The following is a 25,965-nucleotide window of genomic DNA, read 5'->3' as shown; positions in this document are numbered from 1 at the left end:
AAAATCGACAACAGACTCCTCGTGTCCATAAATTCACCCAAATGTAGAAAACGACAATGATTGATTCAAAATTTGACCGTGACAAACAATATGTCACACAATAAAATATAAAAAAAATAATACTCAAGTCTATTTTTGAAGTGAGTCAAGATAATTACCATCACATTTATTTGTCATTCATTCGATTATAGGCAGAGATGATCACTATGGGTTCCTAAGTTTTTTATGTTGGATCTTTTCTGATACATTTCAGTACAGAAATCTCAGCTAAAGTATCCTCCATTTCAATTTGACCTGATGGTGAATACTTGTAGTTATCTTCCAAACTTCACATATATGCCTATAACAATTCTTACATAAAGTGTGTAAAGGTTAATATAATTATCACATACAACTACATTTAAAGTAAATCTGTATTAGTGATTGCAGTAGTGATCCGTCTGTTAAAGTAATGAAAGTTCAATATTACACGCATCAATCTATAATGTAAATCCATGTGCAATTCCTGAGTTATGGTTCGATATGTGGTGCAATACTGATCTCTTCATGCTATAGTAGTCAGGAGTAGATCTGTAACTATTTTAATTCATCAGACATAGAAATACTGTATTAGTCAGGATTCAGTTTATCTAGTTGAACTCCACCCTTGGGGTTCACAGTGCATAGACTTGTATCTCCTAGTTTAACCTCCCTCAGAGTTGCAGCCCTCAGCCAAAGGACCTAACAGTCTTTGGGTTCACAGGCCCAAAGTAGGTTATTTGTAGACAAAACACCAGCCTCCACAGGCTAGGTCCTCTCTCCAATGACAGTGGTGGCTGGCCACCAGTGTTGGTTTGGGTGCAGACCAACTCTTGTTGTGCTCAGCAGCACAGCAGAAGTTGCCCGCCTACATCCAGCTCCCACTGCACATGGCCAAATACTGTGCATTGTGGGTGTAGTACTCCATCTGCAGAGGGTTGGGTGCAGTGCTTATCCACAGGTGCAAGCCCCCCGGCCAACACCCACTCTTCATGGCCTAATGTTGTGCTCAACAAGTGTTGTCAGACCATTGCGGGTTGGGTGCAGGCCTGCAATATGCCAGGTCATTCAACCAACTCATACTGCACTTAGCCTGCCACAGCAGCGTCCGCACACATCCTGACACCATCCTCTTGGCGCGTTAGTCACCTGGATAAGGTGCTGTGGCCAAATGCTGCTGGGGTTGCCCACTGACACTTGTGCACAGCATGTGTTGGACACTTGCGGTGGGTTGAATCCTGACCTGGCCACAGGACCTATATAGCCAGTCGCCGCTGTACATGACAGAAGGCTGTGAACAGTGGGGGTAGGGCATAGTTTGAGCTGGATGTGATATAATTTTAAAAAATCTGAGTTAATTTCTGAGCAAACCAGGTTTTAAGTAAAATTATGGTTCGCTTTGGTAAAAGCACCTTAATGTATATTTTAAAGAAACCTTGGTTGTACACTTAAAAAGCCACAGTTAAAGAACAGTTATGGTTACAAATTAAAACTGAAAATCCACTGAATGTTATGGTTGGCTCTGCAATCCATAGTTCACACAACAATATTGCAAACCATAACTAGTACAGCAGATGCAGTGCTTATGACCTTGCACTAAGTTACACCAAAAATCACAATATAATTAAATAACATACTTAAATTTCTAAATAATAGTACATTCATAGTAATCTTTTTCATAGTTTTAAGGGAAATGAGATATGTAACCTAAACTGTAAGATTAGAAGACCTTTGTAATTATTCTTATGAACATTTGTTACGTGCAACTGCCACCCCAAGGGTATCCTGGCGCTGCAGAATATAAGCCTGATCATCTCCATGGCAGACTACTGCCTTTAGATTCACATTTTCAGGAGTTTCCTGAATGATCAATAATCCTGAGTCAGTCGAACGTGTTGGTATACTATTCCACAGTTTGGGTCCTTTAAATGACTAGGCTCAGCCTCCCGCTCTTGCTTTCTTGTATCTTGTATTCTGGAGTTTAGGCACCGAGGCTGAGTGGAGTAATCCTATCTGCAAGGATGCGATGTGCCTGTGGGTAGACCGTCTTCTGCATCAAGCGTACTGCTTTAAAAGAAATTGTTTCACTAGCAACCAGTGCAAGGAAACAAAGGCTGTTGAGGTGCAGGGACTCCATGTCTGTCCAAGCGCCAGTTTGGCCGCTGCGACTTGGATTCACAAGAGACTTTATTGACTTCTCAGGTGCGCCTTTGAAAAGGGTATTACAATATTCAATCCAGCTTATAATGGAACTGTGGAAGCTGCACAAGTGCCAGTTGGTTGGAAGAAGTGGGATGATTTTATGTAAAATGCTCATAAGAGCACAGCAGGTATTGGATGTCTTATTTGCATGACCTACTAATGAGAGGGTGGATTCTAGTTGTACTCCCAAATCTCATATGAAGTCTTCCCATACAGGAATTGACCCATCTCCTTTCAGACAGAAATAATTTAGATGGTTAGAGCCTCCTCTCCCCACCTGGCAGAGCTAGCATCAAACTGCAGCAAGTTGTTTCTAAACCAGTCACCTATTCTCTTCATGCACTGGTAAAGAGAGTCAAGAGACCTCACAGAGCCTGGTTTGAACGAGACAGTATGCGGCCTTTACTATTTTTAGCAGATCCTTATAACCTCTTAATGCCAATTTCCAGTTTGTTTTCTCCATGTCTAGGTATACTTTATTTAGTTTCCTTTCCACCCTTTTATATGAAAGCTTATTTTCCCGAAGTTGGTTGTTGTACCAGGGGGTGGATGGCATTCTAACGATGTTTCTTTTCTATACCAGGAACCTAATATTCTAGGGATTGTGTAATCCAACCATGATAGGCTTCTTCTACATTGTTTGCTACTAAAATTTCCTCAGGTGGAGGGGCAGGCCTTTATAATCCCAGGTCCTAAGTCTAGCCCAACTTATGGGCCATACTGTTTCTATATTGTCGTGTGGAGTGTTACCAAAAATAGCTGGCCCAGACTAATGTTATTTCTGGTTTGGATACGATATTGGTGTTATCAAACACCAAATACAAAGTATGACCCAGCCCATGTGTTGGACACTGTATGTGTTGATTAAGCCCTATTGCTTCCATAGAGGTGAGTAATTCAGTCACTTTTTTGTCATCCCTGTTGTCTATTCTGTAATAAGTCTTCAAGCATGACCAAATTAGAGTATGTGATAAGTAGTGTCTGAGAAAGTTCACTAAGTTGTGATCAAAATTGGAAACAGGATTTGGGGGGCTGATGGCATAATGTCTCTAGTATATTTTTATTAGGCAGCTGAGTATCAAGGGTCATTAATTCACAGTTTGGCAGAGGAGCAACCGGGAGCTGCGTTGCTTTTATAGTATGCCTGAAGATCGCTGTTATCCCATTTCTCAACCTTTCTTTTCCGGGTACCTGTATAATGGCATGTCCCTCAGGGCATGCCATCTGGTTCTCAGATAAGCTGAGGAATCAAAAACAGCTGTGCAGAAGAACTGAAAAACAGTGGAGGCTAAACTATAATAAGGATATGAAAATGAAGTACGCTCAGGCTTTGGCTACCTATAAAAAACTAATCAGGGAGGAAAAAAGCAGATATTATTCAACCAAAATCTCTGCAGCAAAGAACTCTAGCAAGAGCTTTCTGCAACGTTAAAAAATTGGCCAAACTTCCTACCAAAGGTATAACGGGGAACAACCCAGATTTCTGTAATATACTGGACCAGGCCTTTGCTGATAAGGTAGAGTCAGTCTATAAAACCTTTTTAAACTCCCCTAATGAACTGCCTTCTGAAAGGCTTTACCCTGTTTCAACCCCTCCCAGTTTCTCTCTCCTCCCCCCCCGACCCCCCCCCCCCTTTCCAGGGAACAGACCTTGCAAACCATAAAGGAAACACAATCTGGGGCTCCATCAGACCCATACCCCCTAAAATATTTCATCTCTGTCCTGAGATTCTCAGCGTACAGCTAAATAAGCTGTTCTCTGGGATTATACACCAGGGAAAGTTCCCCGAGGCATGGAAAATAGCGTCCGTGCTACCTCAGTTGAAAAAACCTCATCTGGACCCAGATGACCCCAATAATTACCGGCCAATTTCCAGAATTCCTTTTTTTTTTTTTTTTAAAGGTTCTGGAAAAATTGCTCAATATCCAGCTCATCACTTTTATTTCCACAAATAATTTGTTAGATCACTCACAAAATGGGTTCAGAGAGGGTCACGGAACAAACTGCCTTAACCTCTGCGAGTGAGGAGCTCAGGAAAGCCTTGGATAGAGGCCGGAAGGCCGCCTTGATATTATTAGACCTATTGGCGGCCTTTGACACCGTCAACCACAAACTGGTAATTGCGAGACTATCTGAGCTGGGCGTTCATGATTCTGCCACAACCCTACTGACATAATTTCACTCTGGGAGATCCTTCCTAGTTGAATTAGGTGGAACCAGCTCTCAAATGTTCAATCTGCACTGTGGAGTGCCGCAGGGCTCGTCCTTGAGCCCTACGCTCTTTAATGCTTATGTGGCCCATCTGGCTGCATTGATCAGACCGTTCGGGTTTTCTGTAATTAGCTATGCAGATAACACGCAAGTTGTCTCAATAACCAACCATGTGGATGATGTTGCCGACCGTTTCAACAACTGCATGACCCATGTTAACATCTGGATGAAATCCAACTGTTTAAAACTAAACGGTGGCAAGACCGACGTTCTGCTGTTGGGAACCAATCCGCCGGTTTGGTCTCCGAAATGGTGGCCCATATAGTTGGGCGATAGCTCTACACTGGTTCCAAAGACGAAAAACCTAGGGGTGATCTTTGACTGCCGGCTAACTTTCGACAGCCAGATCAACTGTCTTATCGCCAGTTTCTGGGCCATCCTAAAATTGATTAGACAAATTCGTTATTTCATTCCCCTTAGGCCTTGAAAACCTTGGAGTCTGCCCTCGCCATTTCTAGGCTACATTATGGAAATACACTCTATTTAGGGATCCAAACACAATGTCTGAAACTGCTCCAACGCTTGCAGAACGCATCCTAGACATTCCCAAACCCGAATCAGTATCAGCTAGCAGCTCTGCACTGGTTGCCGGTTCGGAAAAGAATCATCTTCAAGTCACTGTGCATCACGTTTAAGGCGCTCCAAGTAAGGGGCCCTTTTTACTTGACATCACGGATAAAATACTATGTGCTGTCTAGGAACCTTAGATCTGCACAACTAAATCTGCTGCAAGTCCCTAGGTTTAAGCAGGCATGCTGGGGAGGAAGGAGCTTCCTGCTAAGATCTGTGAAATTCTGGAATCTTCTACCACTAACAATTAAAAACAGTCTGAATCTTACATTATTTTTTATCAGGCCTTTAATTCTACCCATCTTGCACTTCCCTCTCAGTCCTCGGCGCCAAGACGCCCTCGGACATTCGTTGCGCTTTATAAATCTAAAAATCAAATCAAATCAAATCAGGGCAAACCTCTCCAAATTCTGTATTTTGGATCCAGTGTTGCCCATGTTTCCGTAATGAATAGCATATCTGTGTCCCTGTGGCCTCCTGTAGGAATCTTATATGGCTTGTTTAAGGAGGGGTCTGGGGTTAAGCCCACAATGGCGGACTACCTTTTCTTCGTATATTGGAGCTATCCCTGTTGTAGGTTATGGAGAGCTGACCTCATTTTAGCTCGCTGGGTGGAAATGAGCAAAAGGGGGTCTCAAGGCAAGAAGTTCTTCCCTTGTGTAATTTCTCCAGTTTACCCGAGTGCTAAGGTCCTGGAGAGCTCCCTGCTGAAGGGGAGAACCGGCATAGTGGCGGACGCTGTGCAGGCTTGTCTTAGGCATGCTAGCGGCGTGCCCGCTTTGGGCATCCGTAGCCTGTCTTCCACTAAATGGGGCGTGACGCGCAGTGTGAAAAATAAACTAGAACACCTACCACTATGGCTTCTAGTGGGAGTGCTTCTGGGTGGGGGGTTTAAAAAATACCGCCCTTTAAGTGAAGCCTCTCTTCAACCAGAATGTGCAATAGTGCGATCAAGCAACAGTCTAGCAACATTGGGTTATTCCTAGCAGCATTTGATTTTTAAATTAAAGTGGACTTTTTCTAGTTCGTAGTTTGACAGTGCAGATTTTTAGTGCAACGTGCAAGATTTTCAGCAATTCACTTATCAATGATTTTAAAGGCAGAATCATTAACACAAGTGAAAATAGCATACCCCACAATCAGATAAAATGGTAAATGGCAATGTGACGTTGCTTACTTTCCACTGAACATTCCCGGCTAGTAATTGCATTTGGAGCATCAAGGATGAGGTCAAGAGCATTGTATTTGGTGCACAAGTAATGGCTGTATGGCTTGTAGGGCGAACAATAACTTGTAGTGTTTCGTAACCACAGTTATACTTAACCTTTTTTATGCTCTATCCCTCCATCAATGCACTGCTCATTAGCACATCACCTAAACAATGACGTCATCAGCGATGCAAGATACAGAAGAATGCAACGGTTTTATGTAATATGCCAATATGGGGGGGGGGGGGGGAGTTTGTTAGATCAGTCAAGTCACAGCTGGGCTAGGAGAGTATCAGAATTGTCGCCTGTTTGGAAATGACCTTAGACTTTGGTTTCCACTGAGCACTATTAATGATATCAGTCTGCCAGTAAGGTAGGCTCTAAGGAAGAAGAGCTAACTAGAGCATAGTAGGTAAGGCACTCATGATGTCCTGGATGATAGTTCTCATGTCAATGTTGATACATTTGTGATGTTGTGAGAAGTACTTTGGGGGATGTTGTTTGCATATCTAGCCATTAATTAATAAACTTCTATGTGTTTTTTACACATTGCATTATAACCATTACATGTGTATTTATGCCAGGACAAGACAATGAAAATACGTCTGGTTGAATAAAAGATGTGGCTCAAGTATACCGATAACACATGCAATTACATGTTATTAGTACAGAGCAATGTTCAAATTCCCAGTTTTTTACAAGGGTGCAGCCTAACTTCACAAGTCACTACATACTGTTTCACAGATTACTAAGATCATCAGTTCAGTACATACTCACGAGGTCTGTTTAATGCAGTTTTATTTTGCTGCACGGACTTGTGTTTGGAGAGAAATTGGTGAATACTCTTAATTGTATACTTTCATGGCTGTGTACAAATGTCACAGAGCCTACTTGCCCTGGAACAGCCACTTCTGATGTACGTCCATCCCATGCGAGTAGATTTGCTGACCTCAACATCATCATGTGAGTAAATATTTTTATGTGGAAACCATCTATTGCATTCGTAAGCAAAAGTTGCTTGAGCAGGTAGGCCATACCATTTTGTATCTGACAAGATTTTGTAGTTTGCCCACTGTAAATGTTAAGTAATATATATGGTGTTGGGTATAGGCTCACAATTAGGGTAAACAAGGAACTAATGGCACAGTGATATGAAGTGGCCTTCTCAAAAAGTATAAAGTGTGGTCAAAAGTGGAATGCCATGGGAACTCCTGTTCCGTAAGGGCACAAAGTTCCCTGCATGTGACTGCTAATTGTCGTAATAGAGCAGCTTCAGTATCTGGGGTAATGTTTCTCTCAAGTTCCAGGAGTTTATCTTCTAGGATTTCTATTTGGTGAGTTTCTTCCCTATGTTTATGTGCTATGACATCCTGCACCCTGCCTCGGATCACCGTCTTATAGGCCTCCCAGAGGGTGGTATTCGAGGCCACAGAGCCCTCATTCTCTTAAAAGTATAGCTCAGTCTTTGTTCTTATCACTTCCGTTACTGATCAGTCTCAAGATCGTTGTCAAATTTCGTGAAGACTTTGCTAGATGGCAACGGCTCCCCCTGATGCTGCTAGGGAGAGAGTCTAGGTATAAAATGATAACGCTCCCTAAATTATTGTACATACTCCAAAACGCATATTCTAAAATCCCAGAGACAATCTTTAAGACCATCAAGTATGAACTCTGCACATTCCTATGGGAGGGGGACAACCCTGAGTGGCGTTGCAAACATTGCAGCGAAGTCAATATAATGGGGGAATTGCCCTGCTGTTGAAATCAATTAACCTTCTTAGGGGTCCTTCTGATACGTTGTCCTTTTAAACCAACAAAGAAGAAATTGGCACAAAAGCTGAAATATAAAAGAGCATCTATATTAACCTCAAATGAGTGAGACTACGTCACACAGAAGCCTTAGCAACTGAATGAGGCAGTCTGAGAGTACAGAAAATTGGGGCCTTATTTATGCTTAGGGTTACATAGTAAGCATATGACCAAGGGGCAGTCTTGGCTCATGTAAGCATGCAAAATGACTAAGATGGGCATACAAGATCTGCTTGCTCAACAAACTGGGAGGAGAGTTACTTCTCCATACAGCAGCAATAATAGCCTGACAGTTATACTAGAGAAGCAGGTGCATTCTACTAGCTAGGCCCTTCTGGGCATGTGCGAAGGTGGAAGGTGCTGAATATAGTTTGTTTCTAGACAGATTTCAAGAGCAGTTAACAGAAAGGTAGTACAGAGCACATGGCGAGCACATGGCAAACAAAATGGCTGCCAGAAATACAAAATGGCTTTCACAAAACGGATAAGATAACTTCTAAATACAAGATGGCTTCTGCTAATGCTAACCCATTGCTGCCAATTTACAACACTGCCAGATACCCAACCATATTATTGGGCGACACATCTAACAGTAGTGAATGAATGGTGTCATGCCCTGAGAGATCGCCCTAAGTATGCCCTAGAGAGGCTCCAATTCCCGAAACATTCCCACCTTCACTGTCTGTATCAGGCGCTGAGGCACAAGCCTTGCTACCTGCTACACAGAGGACGAATGAGGCCGGGAAAGGGGCAGAACGGCAGATACACTGCGACAAGAAACTGACCAAAGTTACTCCACTGTGGCAGGGTAGGTGGTTGCCTGAATTGGCTAATACAGAGCTTTAAGGGCTGGAGTACAGTTGGGATCACAACACTAGGAGACCTAATCCAAAGAGGGGACTTAATTATCTTTGCAGATCTACATGCTGAGTATCCACTGTCTCATAAGCAACAATACAAATATTTACAATTACAACACGCTTGGAGGACACAAAAACCTGACATTGTAGATATCCCCGAATATGCACCACTAGAAGGAAGACTGCTACAGGAGTAAATACCCTCAAAGGCAGTCTCCTGGACATATAAAACCCTAATAAATAACATTCCAGATATACTGTTATCCCTAAGGTGTAAATGGGAGGAAACCACGGGACCGTTAGAGGACATTGATTGTGAGGCAGCACTGATGCATCCAAGGGAGGTTGGGATTAAGCTCCGCTTAAGGCTGATACAGTTCAAAGTCCTACACAAGGTATATTATGATAGGGTGTGACTCCACGCAATGGGCAGGGCAGAAATACCCAACTGTTTGCGGTGCAAAGCAGACCAAGGTACCTCTATTCATACCCTGTGGGAATGCCCGCAAGTACAAAGCTACTGGTCAAGAATAGTGAAGGAATTAAATGACATATTAGAACCACAGATCCCATTGGACCCCAAATATATTATCCTGAGCATCCCTACAGCTATTGATATCCCCCAGATACAAACTCCTACTGAGCAGTCTGGGTCTCATTGTTGCAAAAAGAGACATCGCCAATTACTGGGGAAGGGAAGACCTGCCCACAATGGCAGAATGGCGTGCCAGTAAGGACCTATAAATGGGGGCAGAGAAAACAACACACAGCCAGAGGGTGTCCCAAAGGGTTCAGGAAAGTCTGGCAGCTGTGGCTAAGATATTACAATATCAAGATGGTGGAGTCCGGGATAAATGAAGTGCACCCCAATACGCAGAACCCATGACTTGTTGGTGGAATACCTAATTTCCTAAAAATGTGCAGTGAGGGTGGGCCATGCCTAATATAGAGCGAGGGAGGGGGGAGAAGTACTAGAGGAGGAACTATCATAATATAATCCCTGTATCCTTGAAAATAGCAATTGATGGTTATAATGTTAAATCCGATGTGCGTAAGACTCACCTGCTGATGTTTTAGCTGATATTTAAAAATAAAAACAGTTTAAAAAATAAAAAAGTGGAATGCCATAGTGGGGGTAATTTACCTGATTGTCAGTTTGCAGCCAGAGTACTAGACTTCAAGATGAGTTGGAGTTTTTTTACAGTAACATTTTGTAAAGTGGAGTAAATGCATCACCATAAATTTGCCAGGACAATTCAAAAGATGCTGCCTCGGAAGCTAAAGTAAAAGAGAGCAATGGTACAATTAAAGGAACTCTGTGTCCTAAACTCTCTATAATCTTCAATGTGACATAGTGAATGTCCTGGCATATTCAGAGCCCTGTCGTGATCTCAAAATTATCCTGAACAGAGCCTGTTCTTAAACCAAGCCTCTGCATATCCAGAGCTTGAGAATATCCAAATATTAGACTTAAATAGAGCCATGGTGTGATCAGAGGCTTCTATAATGGGACATGTGGCATAATTGGAGCCTTAATAGACTCTATTAGAACGCTGCCATACTGTTTAACCTCATTGCATGGCACCAAAGATGACGATTTTTTCTTTTTTTTTTTCCTACACCTTTGCCCAAGTGCAAATTGCATGTTCTCCTTGTTACCTGTGTGCACTGAATTCATCCACAACAAGCCAACCCTCAGACAAATAACTTGGGAAGAAAGTTCCAGAAAGATTATCACTTTAAACGAGATTCAAAGCAGGAAAGAAATGTAGGTTTGTCGTTTCACATGTAGTGATACTTTTGGACCCCTGAAATCCTAGAAAGGAACATCAAGATCTGATGTGGGTTTACGAATTTGTGTCTTTTTGGAAAAAAACCTTTGGCTAACTGGAGCCTGCAAAGACCTTGCCATTGTGCAAAGTGTATATTGATCTGGGTTGGTACCTGAAATCATTTCTGTCTCCACATTTCTTTGACACCTTCATCCACTGGTTAAAGACTATCTTGGATTTACGATATGTGCAAGAGTTCATGCTTACAGCATGGCTTAACATTTCTTTTAAGTTCAAGAATAAGTTTATTCAAGAAAATTAATGAAATGACAATAACAGTACTTCGTACAAGTAATCATTAAATAGTGCATAAGTACAAGAGAAGGAAATAAAGAATAATATTATACAATTGCAATTGAAATGGTAAAGAAAATATATTAAGAAGTAGAAATACATTAGGAATATGAGGATTCGATTTATAAACTTAATACAGTATAATGCTGTTGAAAATATACAATCATATACATATTGCAGAAATAAGATACAGAAAAGTGTCGTTTTCAGTATAAAGTAAGTCAAAGAGGGTTAGTAACTTCTTGTAGTAAAGGGGTAGGTACAAAGGATTTCTTTGCACTACAATCTAAGAATTGTATGATAGGGGACCACAGTAATTTTTTTGCAAGAGATATGGAATGTACAAGAGCTGTGTCTAGTCTATGATTATGGCAGATGGCATACCACCAAGATAGATAAGATAACTTAGATGTGTCCTTTCAAATTTTTATCTGCTGAAATGCAACTGCTAATAGCAGATCTATGATTTGTGTCCGCGATGGTCTCCTCCACAGTCAGTGGACAAACTTTCCCCAAAAATATTTGTGAAAGAAAAGGGTGTTGTAGTACTAAAGATGGTGTTAATTTGAAGCCAGACCTGCTTCCAAAATTGAAGGACATGTGGGCATTTGAAGATCATATGTTTCAAATCAGCACCTTCATGAGAGCACGTCCAGCAAGTACTGGGAGATTTGTTCTGTATCTTGTGCAGATGTACGGGTATGAGAAGTAGCATATTCTATATCAAATAAATTGTTTGGGTAGTACTTGCAGCACTAGATCATTTCCTGATCTTTGTCCATATTCTAGTCCATAGAGAGATGGGCCATTCTATATCCAAATCAGTCTTCCAAGAAAGTTCTGTCTTGGTTTTATCTCTAGTTATGGGAGGTTGTGTTAAGCGAGAATAAATGGTTGAAGCCTAGGATGCGAGCGTATACTTGTCTACGTGGAATCAGGATGGGAAGATGAGGAAAGCATAGGTGTAAACTGAGCATAGGCTGCAAAATATTGCATTTCGTAGGATGGAAAATGTATGTTGAAAGGAGGAAGGTAGGTGATAAGGGGCTTGTGCCTGTGAAAATTGAATAAGTGTGCCTTGTTCAAAGAGCTGATGAACCGAAAGTAAACATTTATTTCTCCATACTTTCCAGTAGATAGGTTTATTTTTGACCAGGATAAATTTGTTATGCCAAATTGTGGATATGAGAAAAGTGTCCAAATCATGCGGAACCAGATGGATGGTAGCTTCTAATAACTTACAAGAATGTTTGATGATTGGTGTAGTTTTGTTTGCAGTTTACGAGTGAATGAAAGATATTCCTGAAATGAGAAAGGTGCTATAAATGAGATCTCAAGATCAACCCATAATGGGCTATCTGTTGATTGATTGGATATCCAATTTGATCATTACTTTAATTGAAAAGCTCTACAATAGTTAGAGAAATGGGGAAGGTTAACACCGCCTTCTGATTTGGGCCGTGTCAGTTTCTGTAGTGCCACTCTTGATTTTTTTGTTGTTCCATATAAAGGATAATAAGGTAGAATTGGTTTTATGAAAGAGTTTAGCTGGTATGGATATCGGTATATTAGATATAATGTAAAGTATTATAGGGTTAAGCATCATTTTAGTGGTGTCTAAGCGGCCCCACCAAGAAAGATGAAGAGGATGCCACTTAGCAATGAGTGTTTGAATTTTGTCCATGCATTTATCTAGACTTAGAGAGATGGATGTCTTTATAGAAGGAGAGAACCATAAACCAAGTTATTTTATGTGTTTGGAGTTCCATACGAAGATAGAGATCTTAAAATCTTCCTTAACAGTGTATTTGGTTAAGGGTAGTATTTCGCATTTCTCATTATTTAATTTATAGCCTTCAACTTCCCTCAAGAATTCTGTAAGTGAGGATTGTGGTTGAAATAGGAACATTAAGATGTCGTCAGATTATGCTGCTAATTTAATCTGCTAAAGGCCAGAAATAAACCCTGTTATGAAGTGATTTTGACGAATACTAAATAGAAAAGGTTTCAATGCTAAGTTAAAACGAGGAGTACGTCAAGGGTGTCCTTTATACCCTTTTCTTTTCAAAGTAAAATAGGGGGACATGAGGCCATTAGTAGAAATGGCAGCTTTGGTTTCAGAATAGAGTAAAGCAATTAAGGAGATCATTTTTGGTCCGAATCCAAACCATTTAAGAGCATAAAATATAAATGGCCACTATACTCTTTCAAAGGCTTTTTCCGCATCTAGGGCAATTGCTGCTAGTGGATCTGAGTAGTGTGTCGTTTTGGAAAGAATATCAAAGAACAAATCTGTATTGTCTGTGATGTTATGTTCTTCGATAAAGCCTGATAGTTCATTGCCAAGCAGTAAAGGAAGGTGAGGTTCTAGTTGTAAAGCTAGAGCTTTTGAAAAGAAATTGTAATCCACATTCACCAGGGATATAGGCCTGTAATTTTTGCAGTATCGTAAATCCTTACCAACTTTCAGGATTAGGCACATCAAGGCCTCCGAAAAGGAGCCTGAGGAGTTGAAGGAAGTAATGAAAGAGGAAATAAGGGTGTGTAAGTATGGAAAGAGTAATTAGGTAAAATGTAGATAAAATTCAACTGTAAATCCATCTGGACCCGGGGCTTTATCTTTCTTAGGAGACCTCATTGCATTTGACATTTCTGCTTTTGTAATGTCAGTTTCCAAAAGATCTAGATGTACTTGTGAAGCAGTTCCGTTCTGAATTGTGGAAATATACAGGAGAATATCTACATCAGAAGGTGTACTTTCTGGTGTGTAATGCGACTTGTAGAAATGCACAAATTCTTGGAGTATTTTGCAGTCCTTGAGTTTTGGAATATGGTGATCATCGATAATAGATTTGATGTGAAGCCTCTGTTGCTTAATCTTAAAATAGTTGACCAGTAATTTTCCTGATTTGTTTTGGCCACAGTAATATTTAGCAGTAGTGTTTAATAAATATAGGGAGGTATTCTCAGTAGAAGTTTCATTAAAAGCAATCTTTGCATATATAAGACCCTCGAGACACTCCTTGGATTTAGAGGTTTAAAAGGAATGCTCAAGTTGTTTAATCTTAGCAAGAAGTGTGTTATGTAATGTTTGAGATGTTTTGCGTTTATTCGAGACAAATCTGATAAAATCACGAGTGGTGGCTTTAAAAGCATCCCAAATTGTGTGGAAGGGAATGTTATCTGTTTGAGTTGAAAAAATCATGGAAAAAGATGATAAAGGAGGTATTAAAATTAGGGTCAAGAAGAAGAGAATTGTTAAAACGCCATCTCTTGGATTGTGTAGGCTGTTGTAAGAGATCCAATCGAATCGAGACAGGAGCGTGAGCAGAAAGGAGTATTGGGCCAATGTCAGCTGAGCGTAAGGATTGGGAGACTGTGTGAAATAAAAATATTGTCTAGTCTGGATTGTGTTTGATGTGCTGAGGAGAAAAAAGAATATTCTCTCAAAGACGGGGGTTGCAAAGTCTCCAGGCATCCAATAAGTTCCTCTGTTTTATGGTTAGTAAAAAAGCTTTATGAATTTTGTTTGGGATTAAAAAAAAACTGAGAATTCCGATCAATAATAATAGGATCCATCACTTAATTACAAACTCCTGCAAGGATAAAATTCTCTGAGGGATATTTTAAAAGCAATTGAGAAATGCGGGACCAAAACAAAGCATCACCATTAGTAGGGGAAATACATTGAGTAAAGATAATGGAGTTTTCGCTAACAGTAAGTTAGTGAAAAGCCATCTACCTTCAGCATCTGATTCTTGAGAAATGAGTTTATCATTCAGTGCTTTATGACATAAAGTTATAACGCCATTTCTTTTACTTATCTCCTTGTGAGAAAAAAATGTTGCCAACCCAGTTTTAAAGATTTGCTTTTTGTAAGATGTGACTCTTGTAATAAGGCTATATTAGCATCTAGCTTAGAGAGGTGTGACAGAACTCTATCACTTAATGGGGAAATTTAGGCCTCGGACATTCCAAGGGACAATTTTTAAAAGCATATATGAAGCAAAGAGAATGAAATAAATTAACCGGTAATCTATACTTTAGCAAATATAAAACTTGTAGTAAATACAAAGGTAATTATAAAACTGGATGAGTAAAATTTGTAATAAGTACCAATGTAAGAATCATAAAAAGCATTTGATGAAGATTTAAAGTTTAGAGAGGGTAGAGGAAGAAGAGTTGAGAGAGAGAAATATGATAAAGCAATGAGGAATGGAAAGAAAACAAAGGGGTTATAGAAAGGAAGAAGATTACTGTGGAGAGTACGAGACAAAAAGACCATACCTACATGAAATCCAAAACAAATAAAGGATGGGGGGGGGGGGATGAGGCCACATGGAATGATGACATGTTAAGACTCAATGAGGGAATGCTGGAAGACTTCGGGACGGAAACAACAAGTAAGACGGACAGGTCAGACATACGAAACTGGAACCTGTGAAAAGAAGAATTGATTAGTACCATCAAAAAATTATGAGAAACATTTGCAATCACAAAACAAAATTTGTGAAGATATAGCTTGAAAGAGAAAGATTAATTAAAGTTACTGTGCTGGTGTCTAATCTACAGTTCTGCAAATAGAGCACATGTTTCATGTATAAAACTGTTATGTTCAAACAAAACGAAAAAGATTATTTGAAGCGTGTATTAGAAGGTCCATCTTTTCTGGGCAGTGGATATTGAGGAAACTCCGAGGCTTGACTTGACTTTGAACAAACAGGGGTGGAAGACTCCAAACCGCGCTCCTATAGAGCGTAGTGCTGGCAAGAAATTCTTTGCGTCTGTCCGCCGTAGTCTTTGCATATTCTTGTGAGAAGAAAAGTTGGTTTCCAGATGATATGAGTTTCATGAGCTTGGCTGCTGCTAATACCTTGAGAAGATCCGTGTATTCAAGAAAGTACAGTATGATTCCTCTCGGTTTTTTGGTACTTGAAGACGCTGAGTGGGGAGGGCCCAATCTATGGGCGCGTTGGATGTCTAGAATAGTACCTTCAGGTAAGTTTACCACGGTCAGCAGGAATTTTTTAAAGAAGGAAATAGGATCAGGCCCTTCTGAGCCTTCCGATAGGCTATAGATGCGGGGGTTGTTTCTTTTTTTCCTATTTTCAAGAGTTTCGACCTGCTTTTGTAGAGCGGTAACTTGGGATTGAAGAGCACCAACTTTAACATAAGATAAACCTAGCGTTTCAACGTTATGTTCGACCTTGGTGATTCTTTCTTCCATCTTTGCCCAGCGATCCGTTAGAAGTTCTAGTTTGGAGTTTGTCTCTTCAACAAAAGGTCGCCGGGCACAAATTTCCCCCAAAAGAAGATCCATGGACACTAACGAGTCTTGCTTTGGTTGAGAAGGAGGATCTTTTTTCAGCCGTTTTGTGGAGACTTTGTTGCTGCAGAAGAAGCGGTTTTAGGTGATGAGATCGAGGAGTCTCCATTTGGGCGAAGTGGGCTCGAAGTTTTGAGCGTACGATAAATGTGCGATTTAAAGAGGATTGCAATAAACTTATTTTCTTCAGCTTGCCCATATAAGAGAAAGAGATCAAGTGTAGTGCTAAAAAAATCTATGTATTCCTTCAAAATGTCACTGGAATAAGTAGACCCATTAATAGGAGTATATATGAGTCATTGTTTTTGAAAAGGTGCGAATGAAGCTGCGCAATATAGTGCTTTAGTGCGCTGCAGCGAAGTGATATAGGGTTATAGATACAACTGAAATGCACAGCTGAAAAAGTTAGAATGCATTCGTTTCCAGCAGCAAAAAGGGAAAACAGCTGAGCAATGAGTTGCCTCTATACACTGTAAATGGGGAAAAATACGCAGCTTATCTTATGAAAGAGTCCATATTCATTAAAACCGTGGAAGATTCTCCCTCGCAGCCATATATAGAAATGTAGAAGCAAAGTAACGAAAAGCAGCACAACACTGTCAGTTGACGCCAAAGCCAGAGGTCTAAGTAGAATATATATAACTGGGGTGCGCGTGAAGTGAAGAGAAAAATATCACCACAACATTAAAGATGGCTGGTACACTGGAGGGAGCAGGTAATGAGGAAAATCAGTAAAATAAAGCAGTTCTAGAGAGAGAACTGCCTCATTCCCAATCTGAATGAAGGGAGAGAAAGTAGTGAAAGTGAGACAGTCTCTTCAAACAGTCCGCGTGGTGAAAGCGTCTTCTCTCAGCCCGGGAATGGCACCAAAATGGCGGCGTCATTCCGGTTATGAAAGGAAGAGTGGAACAGAGGGCAAGAAACGCTCCATATGCGATGAAAAGCGAGTCACCTTGAAGTACAGACATTCCGATGGCCACTGACTTAATTACATGATTTCGTGTCTGGAATTACATAAAGAAATTCCCTCTGTCTGCCCGCCGTCCTCAGGCGAGTCACGGGAACGCTGTCATCTTCATTGGGCGCTAGCCACACCCCCATGGTTTAACATTTCTACAGTAAGTTTTCATCCTCGGTGCTCAGCTTAAAGACAAACCTACATTATGAGTAGCTCAGTAAATATTGTGATACCGTATTACTTCCATCAACATCGCTGATACTGCGTGGTATTGCCGCAACTTTGCCTAGCTATTCAGAGCTTGACTGTTGAAGTAAAAAATAACATGCAAGGATCATTATTTATCCGCATGTTTTTCCATTTGACAACCGATTTTCACCTGAAGGTATCACCATCTTTGAGCCAGATTACATTTCCTGGTCTAAACTTGTGAGTAGCAGTATTCCTACATCAATTATGATCCTGATCATGCCTGAATGTTTTTCACAATATTAAGTCAAGCTAATAAGCTGTACAATATGCAAAACAACATTTATGACAGGAATGCAAACACCTAATAAGATTCCTCAGCGTACAAGAGCAGCCTCCTTATTGGTGCTCCTTGTTTACAGATGTCATTGATATGTTGATTTTGGTTTGCATTTGGGTGGTTAATCCATGGTACTTGTCTTTCCTTTGTAGCAACCATCTCTGGTCTCCCGTCTAGTTGCTTGTTGCAGACACTACTTCCCTCTGCCTTGATGACTTAAGTAATTGGTCATCTAAAACGTTGTTTTGTTCTTGGCTGTTCTCAACAGTTGGATGGAATACTTATCGGAGAGGTTGGCTTTATCTCGAAATTATGTTGCTTTGTGTGGAGATTTTGACCCTGGGCTGGAAGCGGGCACAGTACATCGCATGGCACACTTAGATCTCATCAGGGCACTACTCATGGTCTCTTTGATGTATAAAACAAATATGACTAACATTTGGCCCAGTCAGTTCTTTGAACTCCAAAACGGCGCGCTAAAACAGCTCTGCTTTTTTCAATCCTGTGGAATTTTTTGTACATTTTGTACTTCGTATGAAAATATTTCTGTTGTTGCCCCATGCACCAAATGTTATGCTTGTGGCTGCATGCCCAGATTCTATTGTAAACAGAGTTTTGCGATAGTGTGCTCCCCGTCTTTTACTTTTTTTCATCGGCTGCATTTATCTTTAAAGTGTTTCCCACCAACTTAAACTGCTTTTCCTAGCAGAGTGAATAGGCATGAGATCAAACGAATAAAAAAATATTCTCCACATCATAGAAAATACTCTTTTGCTGGCAAAGTTAATAGCACTCTCTGAGATCCCAGTGACTAAATGAACCAGATGCCTGACTCCAAGAACTCCCCCCACAGTTACCAAAATGTAAAGGTGTGCCTCTGAAGTGTGGTAACTTCTTGCTCCAGAGTGATAATTCCACTTGTCTACTTTAGTCCCAAGTACACACATCTCGCACCTTATTTTGTGAAAACACTATATAAGTAAAGGTATGTGAAATAAATCAATAGTCAAACATATAAAATATCTAGAGCCAAGGCGGTGTAACTTTGTTATATGAACATGGTAACGCTAGCTGTTGGAGTTATGCATGGTAAAACCCTTGGGCTGCTTGTTTGCGCTGCATGGGTTAACCTAACTGAATATGTGGAAACCAAGTTGCATAGGTGCACACAAGTGTTCTGGTGGCATTTGCTCTTCATGCAGAAGCTTACTGGACCATATTGTATACCTGGGGGACAATCGGCCAGTGACATTTCTGATCCTGTACAGACTTTCAGCACATTGAGAAAGCTCCTGTTTTCCAGTGGGTCCAGCTAGCCTTTACTTTGGAGATGAAGTAGTCTGGTAACTAACCTGGTTTAAATGGTTTGACCTAGGTTCTAATTCTGGCTCCCCGATTTACCACATTGTGACCATGACTAATCACTTAAAACACTGCATCCAATACCATTATCAGCCATATCTGGGAGGTCTTTTGTGTGGGTTAAATTCCAATATAAACATTTGTTAAATAAGTGATAAACCGAACTAAAACTTCCTGTGACTACCTGACCCGATTCGTGTGATCAATTTAGGTGAAAATTTGTTTTTTGAATTTAGCCTTTGTACTTCATCCTGTGCTCGTTTTGGCCATCCTGCTGCATACTGAAAATACATAAAATCCAAATAAGCTAAGACCCCGAGTAGCATATGTCTAAAAAGAGATGCTCGTTGACACGTCGCTGCAAAAGCTGAATAGACAATATGGAAATGTGCTATGTTTCGGAACATCTAGTTCTGTGCCAGATATGCATTTGTGTCTGACTCTACCCGAAACATTTCATCTTAGCGTTTATTAAGCATTTTCACGTTTTTCCTGGACCTCAGCAACACATGAGAATATGCCATGTGGTGACTTAAATATGCTGTGTAGCCTTGGTTCACCTAAGAATTTTATCTTGGCTCCTTATCCGTTTCCTCATACGCCTCATTTATTCTTCACTCCATGGTCCAGTACAAATTATTGTGTTTCCCTTCTATTTCCCTAAAGCATCTTAAAACTAACAAGCATTTGCAATGCAATAGGTCTCTGTAAGATTTTGAGCTATTGGCATTGTAAAGGGCAATGCCTTTCATGTGTTTAAAAATCCTGCATTAATAAAAGCATTGTCATTTACAATACCAATAGGTCAAAGTTTCCGAAATGTGAGATCTATTGCATTGCGAATGCTTGTTATTTCCTTGTTCACTCTGTTGTTTCAGAATTAAATCTCCACACCCCTATGCTTCTCTAAACCCCTCCCCAAAATGCAGTTTGACAAAGTGCTTCTGCGTTAACGAATAATTTATGTAGGAATGCTGAAACTGTGGATAGATTTTGTGGAGAAAAAGTGGGGTTGTGGATCGATGCTGGAGCTGTTGAGAGATGTGACTTTTAGGAATCTAAATAAGTGATCAAACGCTATTGGGATGATGGGCCTACAGGAAGAAAGCGCAGCTTCGAAAAGGTTCTGGGGCTTTGGAGCGAACTTAGGCGTAACTAGAGTTGCTGCTAGATGTACTGGACTTGTGATGAGCTACTGCAACTGTTGCTGATGAAAGTAAAGGGGCTGGATTAGTTTGAGATGATGGTGCTGTAGGGAGATGATAGGACTGTGAACAGATGCTGAATCTGCAAAGGTGGTCCAGAGTAATGAGCAGCTATGAAGGAATGAGGGGTTGTGAAGAGTTTGTATTTAAATAAGAGGCATGTGAATGGATGAGGTAGGGAAAAAGGAGGGATGAAAAGTGAAGGTGTAGGGTTTGCTGACACAGAGATTTCCAAGACTATGGTTAAATGGAGCAGTGAATAGGTTCTGGGCATCTGGCGAGATGGGAGAGTGAAGAGAGGCACACGATTTAGACAGATGTGACAGTGAAAACCTACAGGGGCTGTAGAGGAATGAAATATTTGAAGAGATGCCAGGGACATGGCAGTGAAAAGATGGAAGGGGCCGTGAAAAAATGGGGCAGTGAAGAATCGCTGAGTGTGTAGATAGATGTGAATGATGAGATTGAATGTATATAGAGAAAGACAAAGTAGTTAAAAGATGGTGGGGTTGTTAAGTGATAAAGAAGTGAAGAGAAGCGAGACTGTTGAGAAAAGCAGTGAAGAAATGCAGGACGTGTGGAAAAATGAGAAAGTAACCAGGTGCAAGAGGTGTGGAGATATGACAATGAAGAGTTACAGGGGCTGTTGCGAGATGTAACAGTGGAGCTGCAAGGCCGTGGAGAGGTGGGGCAGTAAAGATTTGTGGTGCAGCGGCCAGAGCGGCTGACTACGGAGCGCTGGACTCACGGTTCCCCTGGTGCCAGCTCAGCATCATGTGACTCTGGGCAATAGCTCACTTAAGCTCCCCCCAGCACCTGTATACCGTTAGGCGTGCTTTACAAATATGGGATTTAGAAATAGAAGAGTTTCAGAGACTGTAGAGCGATATCCGTAATGAGAAGCAGGGGCATTGGAGAGATGAGAAAGTCCATCAGTAGGGGCTGTGGAGGAATTGGCAGTGAATAGGCAAGGGTTGTCCTGTGAATAGAGAAGAGATACAAAGCGTTTGGATAGAGGAGACCGTTCATAGATGCAAAGACTTTGGACAGAAAGCTAGGAAGTGATGTAGTGTTGATAGGCTCATAAAAAGAAGCAGCTGCCCAGGAGTGTAGCTTCAAGGAAGGGAATTGAGGTGTCACAGACCCCTATTCAATGTATTGTGAACTTAATTGTTGGGTTTAGGTGCTCTCATTTGGGTATGGTGAGTTGTTTTACAAAATATTAGGTTTCTTACCACTTACTACCCCTAAAAACCAAAATTCCCCTCCAACTCCACTGACCCTTAGACTGCCCATGCCCTGCTTGTCGTATTATTGTATTTTAACTAGATATGCCAGTGTGATTGTTAGAAAATCTGAAGTTTGCACCGTCCCAATCTTTCTCACCAAGATACGCGCCTGCAGGTGCTGTGGAAAGCTCTACCTTTAAACGGGATAGATCCATGATGTTTGTGCATTTCATATTTAAATATGTACTTTCCACAGATCTTGATGTAAATAAAGAGGAACAAAAGAGATTTGACTTGAGGCAAACCATAGACGTATTGGTTAGGACAGCGATTATATTGCAGCCCACTTCCTTTCACATGAATACCTTAACTCTTGACACCCCATACCCATTTCAGTGAACCCAATTTTCCCATACAAAACCCTGGAAAGGACTGGACCAACTGGAAACCAGAATCAGGTCATAAGAATTTGTCAGGCCCAGGGGTTCAGATCATCACATGCGGATGCCCACTTTCGAACTCGGAGGTTGTCGCAGATTTACACCACCTATGCCAGTCCCCAGCAGAATCCCTACTTCATGTTGCCCAGATGCCAGTCCTACCCTGGGCTGAATGAATCAACTGGGGAAAGGTTATGTATGATGGGCCCCCAGGGGTCCGACAAGTATGGTGATTATTATCCACTTATAGCTCGCTCACTGGTGAGGGGTGACCACCCCACAAAGGCGATCTGAAGGCCAACAAAGAAGAGCTTGTTTTGCAGGATGAGCCCAATGCATCAAAGATCCTCTGAAGGCCCACCGGGGTTTGATCGAGGACTTAATTTAGTAATTTTATTTATTATGCATGATTAATTAAAACCTTTGCATACACTACATAATTCAAAAGATAAGAATGATACTAAAAGCCATCATTATACATTTCATTAAAATTTCACATTTAGGCGTTATGCTCTTCAACGGATCAAAAGTGTGTGTGCGTCAAGGAAAACTGAGCTGGCGCACGCTTTCCGAGTTAAGCAGCCGTCATTATACATCCAATTAAATTTCACGATTTAGCGCTTACAATCTTCATTGGGTCTGTGCGTCAGCTATTGCAAAGCTTGCTGAGGCTGACTTCAAGAACTGCCCGTTCCGGCTACTTTTAGTCTAATGGTTACTATGTCGAACTTTTTTGTGAGCCGGCAGTTTCGCGGGGTTTGATCGAGGAGAATAAAATCAATGCACTATGCAGACGATATGATTCTCCTCTATTAAACCAAGGTGGGCCTTAAGAGGCTCTTTGACTCATTGGCCTCGTACTGCAAAAGAAACATCGCCAAAACAAGGTGATGATGGTATTGCAACAATGAGCAAGAAAGTGCTTCTGGTATATTTAAGGAAATCCATAGAGTTAGCATATAAGTACCTGGGAGTCTGGTTAGATCATAGAGGAAGACCGGCACCATATATTGCTGCAATGCAAGGAGTGGCCTGCTACCTGGAGGGGGCCTTCTTAAAAACTAAGAACGCCCTCCACTCTCCAGATCTCTCCCCGTTAATTCGTGTGATAGGTGCCAAACTTTTACAAACTTTAGCCTTTGATGCGCTAACTTTCAAAGACTAAATGTTCACTTGTCTAGACAGAGCACAATCAGCCTGTTTCCGCAGAGTGTTCAATCTACCCAACTCGACCTCCCATGCCCAAATCCTCATGGAGTTTAGCCTGCCATCTCAGCATTGGAGCATGAAAGTAAGATTTATTGCCTACTGCTTAAAAACTAAAAAGGCCTGCGACCTCACATTAAAGAATCACATTTGGTTCCTGCTAAATAACCCTAGAACCACTTGGAGTCCATTTTTAACTCACTGTTTGGATGTACTTGATGCCCACGATATATGGTCTAGCTCGTTACCCATAGGTGTGGCCGCAAAAGTGTTGACCAAACAAGCAAAGATCTTGTCAGCGAAACATGATGCACTTGCCATGAAAAATCTCTTCCATGGTAGCTGGGCGTCAAAACTATACGATTGTGAAAACCTACCACACTCTTTATCATCCCCCTATGAAGCCATTAGTGAAACACCACTTAATGAGACCACGTTTGGCCTAATCCCCCTGATGGCGTATAAGTATGGCCAGAGGTATAAGGAAGATACACCCTCTTTAATCCACGTTTTATGCATTTGTAAGACCCTGCGCCCCTTGCAAATTTTTGGGCTGCGCCCAATCTGGCTCATCTTCAATGTGCGGACATGCCAAGAGGCCCTAGAGGAGTGCATGGAGGGTGAGGTAAAGTGACTCGTGCTGAATGGAAGTATGGGCAGAGGCAGATCAGATGAATAACGTCCTCTTTTGTTTGACCACAAAATCTACATGTTATGGGGCCTTTCCAGCTAGAGAGATCTGCTGTTGTTGGTAGGTCACCGAAACGGAGTGCCTTCAGCCGTTTCGTGTAATGGACAGAGAATGTGGCACCTAGGTAGGGTGCTGGTTTTTAAAAGTCTTAGTTAATAATTACCATTTAAGCATGTGTCTGTCTGCTGAATGCTGCTTTGTCTTTTGATAGGGATTGGCGGCTTGCCATTTTGTTTTTCTACATATGTCTAAATTATGAAAAGGACCGACCTTTTTTCCACAGGTGTTCTCTTGGTATTTTCGAGTGCTTTATAGAGAAAGTTATTATTGTATGATGTTTCTTTGTCTTTCTCATTTTCCATCCGTAGTGCTTCGCTAAGTTTGCAGTGTTCTCGGTTGTTTTATGCTTGCAGCAGCTTATTACAGCTGTGTTCATCCTTCCTAAAGTTTCATTTATGATTCAAATTTCCAGCCTCACCTGAGTAGGTGATGCACTTTTTGGCAGCTGGAATATCCTTTATAGGTGAATACCTGCAATTTGTCTAATAATTCTGAATCTGTTCCATGTTGAGTTATGCTGTCATACATTAGAGTTGGCAAAAACGTTGCGGTCATCACTGCTAGTATTGGCTTAAACAACAGACGTGTCCGTTTTTTCGCTAGAGTGCCGAATGTGAATGATAACGCACCTGCCCTTTTTTTCCCATATAATTCCTTTGTGCTTGTTGGTTAAATCTATTGTCTTGAAGGAAGTTCCAAACCACAAATATCTAGGAATCTATCAACTTCATTCCTTTCAGCCAGATCTTGAGTTTACTCCTAGCTTTATTTTGAATCTGCATGGTTTTAGTCTTGTTTGTGTTGATTTTCATTTTTTGTTGTTGTTGCATAATTCTGCATTTCTGTCAGTGCCCTCTGGAGACTTATTTGCGTGAAACTCATTAGTAGAACATCGTCTGCGTAAGATAAGTGTGACACGAGTAATGTACCTACTTTTAGGGGGTGAGTGTTGGTTTGGTCCAACCTCTGCTCTAGGTCACAAATTAAATAAGTGAGGGGCGAAAACACATCAGTGATTCAAACCACTGTTCGTTAGGATTTTCCTTGAGACCTTTTACCCATGGCGTATTTTTACTCTTACCTGGGTGTTGGTATATAGTTGGGTTATTCCTCTGAGTATGTTTCCTGGGATTTTCCAGTGATTTAGCTTTTTCCATAATCTGTGGCAGTCCACGCAGTCAAATGCTGCCTTTAGGTCTACGAAGCAGAGATGCAGCCTTTTCCTATCCCGTTTACATTTGTTGGCGATCTGAGATACTGCTAGTGTGTTCAAGGTGGTTCCCAGTTCCTTTCTTGAATACGGTTTGATTGACTGGGATCAGGTTCTGCTTCTCCGACCACTCTGGTACATACGCTTTCTCGCCCAGTGTGTAAGGTAGGCCCTGTGTAGTGCAAATAATTGTATTGCAGATATTCTACACATGCTATGGGCCTGCCCCCCTCTTGTAGAATTCTGTACAGAGGTTATACAGGGCCTTACACACCTCACCGATCGCCCTATGTGGAATGCTGCTGAAACTCGTCATTTGGTTCTCCTTCCTCTCCCTAAAAAGGCAAAGGTATTACAGCTTTTTACGGGCCTCGCCTTGATATTGGCCAAGAGGCTCATCACTCAGCGGTGGAAATCACACAAGGCACCTCGTGAGGGGATGTGGCAGGAGGAAGTTATGCGATGGGCCACTGCTGAGAGGGAGGCGCTGCAACTTGAACAGTATAGAGGATTAAGAAAGAAACCAATATAAATGGACTGGACTCAGTTATTAGAACGTTTCAAAATACAATCTACAACCCTTACTGATGAATGAGGCATCATTGAGGTCTTAGCCTGTGTTCTCCCCCCCCCCCTCTCTCTCCGCCCCCCCTTGCTTTCCCCCTTCCAGCTGCCCTCCGTCCG

At 41.3% G+C, this 25,965-nt stretch overlaps 1 protein-coding gene across 2 annotated transcripts in view; it reads left to right on the top strand.

Moving 5' to 3' along the window:
- RABGAP1 (RAB GTPase activating protein 1) overlaps nt 1–25,965 on the top strand; it is an 855,191-nt gene that overhangs the window by 431,077 nt on the left and 398,149 nt on the right. The gene's annotated exons all lie outside the window — the stretch shown is intronic.

Source organism: Lissotriton helveticus, chromosome 5_1 (assembly GCF_964261635.1).
Source record: "Lissotriton helveticus chromosome 5_1, aLisHel1.1, whole genome shotgun sequence".
NCBI classification, from domain to species: Eukaryota; Metazoa; Chordata; class Amphibia; order Caudata; family Salamandridae; genus Lissotriton; species Lissotriton helveticus.
Note: the sequence above shows the minus strand (reverse complement) of the source record. Positions and strands in the feature narration are given on the sequence as shown.